The sequence below is a fragment of the Arachis duranensis genome, chromosome 3, assembly GCF_000817695.3.
Source record: "Arachis duranensis cultivar V14167 chromosome 3, aradu.V14167.gnm2.J7QH, whole genome shotgun sequence".
NCBI classification, from domain to species: domain Eukaryota; kingdom Viridiplantae; phylum Streptophyta; class Magnoliopsida; order Fabales; family Fabaceae; genus Arachis; species Arachis duranensis.
The window spans coordinates 30,720,835-30,724,063 of NC_029774.3; the positions used below are offsets into that span (position 1 = coordinate 30,720,835).

At 41.8% G+C, this 3,229-nt stretch overlaps 1 non-coding gene across 1 annotated transcript; it reads right to left on the reverse strand.

Moving 5' to 3' along the window:
* Nucleotides 1–234: 234 nt before the first annotated feature.
* On the reverse strand, nt 235–341 carry LOC127745880 (small nucleolar RNA R71). Its single transcript, XR_008007504.1, has one exon. It is a non-coding gene; the product is annotated as a small nucleolar RNA R71 (small nucleolar RNA).
* Nucleotides 342–3,229: the final 2,888 nt, after the last annotated feature.

Genomic DNA, 3,229 nt, shown 5'->3' on the forward strand with positions numbered 1-3,229 from the left:
TATGGTCTTCCCCACGAAGACCCAAATCAATTTATTTCCAATTTTCTGCAGATCTGTGATAATGTGAAGACAAATGGAGTGAACCCTGAGGTGTACAAACTCATGCTCTTCCCGTTTGCTATGAGGGATGGAGCAAAGCTATGGCTAGATTCCCAACCCAAAGAGAGTTTAGATACTTGGGACAAGGTTGTTATTGAGTTTCTTACTAAATTTTTCCCACCAAAGAAGTTGACTAAGCTTAGGGTGGAGGTTCAGACCTTCAAGCAGAAGGATGGTGAAACTCTTTATGAAGCTTGGGAGAGATACAAGCTACTGACTAGGCAATGCCCTCCGGACATGTTCTCTAAATGGACCCAACTAGATATCTTTTATGAAGGCTTAGATGAAATGTTCAAGATGTGCTTAGATAATTCTGCAGGTGGTTCATTGCACAAGAAAAAGACACTAGAGGAGACTATTGAGTTTATTGAATTGGTTGCTAGCAACCAATATTTATACTCATCTAACAGGAATTCTATGAACTCTGAGACTCCTCAGAAGAAGGGTGTTATGGAAGTAGAAGCTCTTAATGCTATTCTTGCTCAGAGCAAGCTTATATCTCAGCAAATAAATCTACTTACTCAACAGATGGGTCGCATGCAAGTCTCAGCTATCAACACCCAAAATCCACCTCAAGAGGTCTCTTATGACATGACAGGTAATTTTGTACAAAATGAGAATTATGATTATGCTCAATCTTTTTCTAAACAGGTAAATTACATGGGGAGTGGTCCCAGAAACCCAAATAATGATCCATACTCTAAGACATACAACCTTAGGTGGATGGACCAACCTCAGAGATCTCAGAACTTCAATAATAATTCTCAGAGCGGTTTTCAACAGAACAATCATAATAACCGCCAATTTCAGTCTCATCAACAACAACAACCTCAGCAGGCAAATTCTTAATCCCAATAAGATTCTAATTGGAAAATTATAAGGAGTTTTATGTAGGAAACCAGAGCCTCTATTAGAAGCTTGGAGGTGCAAATGGGCTAATTGAGCAAGTAAATACCTGAGAGGTCTGCAAATACAATTCAAAACTTGGAGATTCAGATGGGTTAATTAGCCACAAAAGTTAATGAAATTGATAAGAGGACCATTAATAGCTTTCCTAGTAACACAATTCCAAATCCAAGAGAGGAATGCAAGGCTATCACCTTGATAAGTGGACAAGTGGCAAGTATGGAAGCACAAGTTAATGAATAGCCAGTTGAAAAAGAAGCTCCAGAGGAGAAGAAGGAAGAAGTAGAGCACGTCCCTCCAAAGCGTGCGGACAACCCATTCCTAGACTCTCTTGACACGTATCCTACATTGCCAAAGGCTCCTGAGTACAAGCCTAAAATGACATATTCTCAGAGACTTCAAAAGGAGACCAAGGACAAGCAGTTTTTAAAGTTCTTGGAAGTCTTCAGAAAGTTGCAAATCAATATTCCTTTTGCTAAGGTTTTGGAGAAAATGCCTCTCTATGTCAAATTCATGAAGGAATTGTTGTCAAAGAAGAAGCCTTTAAAGGGAGATGAGACAGTGGTCCTGACTAAGGAATGTAGTGCCATAATTCATAATAACTTGTCAAGGAAGATGTCAGATCCAGGGAGCTTTCAAATTCCATGCACCATTGGGAGCACAACCTTTGAGAAAGCGTTATGTGATCTGGGAGCAAGCATTAATTTGATGCTCTTGTCTGTGATGAAGAAGCTGCAAATCCAAGAGGCACAACCCACAAGGATAGCATTACAGATGGCAGAAAAATCTATGAAGCCTGCATACGGATTAGTGGAGAATATCTTGGTCAAAGTGGATAATTTCTTCCTCCCAGCAGATTTTGTGATTCTTGACACAGGGGAGGATGCGAATGCCTCTATAATTCTAGGAAGACCATTCCTAGCCACTAAAAGAGCTCTGATAGATGTAGAAGTGGGTGAATTAGTGCTTAGAGTGCATGATGAGCAATTATTCTTTTGTGTCTTCAAAGATATACATTCAGTGGGTGAAGAAGAGAGGTGCATGCAGACTGAGCTTATTGATCCAAACCTTCAAGAACCCCCAGATGACGGACGGCAGAATCTGCAACTCAAACCTCCTTTGGTGACAATGATTAAAATCCCCTCTGATATCAAACCTAACTTTGGTGTCGGAAATGCATCATCCACCAAGGAGGAGGTTTCCAAAAAGAAAAAAATACCCAGGGGATGGAGAAACAAGAAGATCCCCACTGAAGATTTATCCCCAAGAATGAAGGTGGTGTTGACTAGCAATCCAGTATGGACTTATACAGTAAACAGAATCCTCTCTCTGGAGCATATTGAACTACTTTGTGGAGACACAGGAAAGAAGTTCAAAGTAAGGGGTGAAAAGCTGAGCCCCTATGATCCTCCTCCTTAGACGAGCTGACCGTTAAACTAGTGACGGTAAAGAAGCGCTTGTCGGGAGGCAATCTGATATTTCGTATCCTTAGTTATTTTTCATAGTAGTAGTTCTCTTATTTATTTGATTTTAATTGAGTCTTCACTGTTTTTCTTTCGTTTTACGTGTGTTCTGATCATGCAGCTATTTTAGAACAGGAACCAAACACTCCGAAAAAAATAAATAAATAAAATAGAAGAAGAAGAAAACTTACCCGAGAGATGGGCCGGAGTGGTGCTGGAAGCATGCCTTGCGCACAAGCAAGACCACGCGTAAGCATCCCAAACACGTACGCGTGACCCTGAAAATTGGCGTAAATAGGTGTTGGCCAGAGAGTTGTGAATGTTTGGGGCTAGAGTTGTACTAGAAGCACAATCTTCATCACGCGTACGCGTCCATGACGCGTACGCGTCATTTTCACTTTGTCCTCATCCACGTGTGCGCGTAGCTGATGCGCACGCGTCGTCTGTCTATCTAGCCCCCATGCGCATCAACCTAAGAGTTGTGCGTACGAGGAGCTGCCTTCACATGCTTCACACAAACTAAGAGCACGCGGACGCGTCCCAGATGCTTACGCATCGCTTGAACTTTATGCGACCCAAGCGTACGCATGTTGTACGCGTACGCGTCGATCGCGCCGCATCACTTACCCAGCACACCGCCCTGTTTTCATTCTCTCTCCTTCCAAATCCTAATTCTCTCTCGTTCTTTTCCCCTTTTATTCTTCTTTTACCATACTAATTGTTTTTATGTCCCTCTCTGTTTTCAGTTCTTCTTTGCTTGA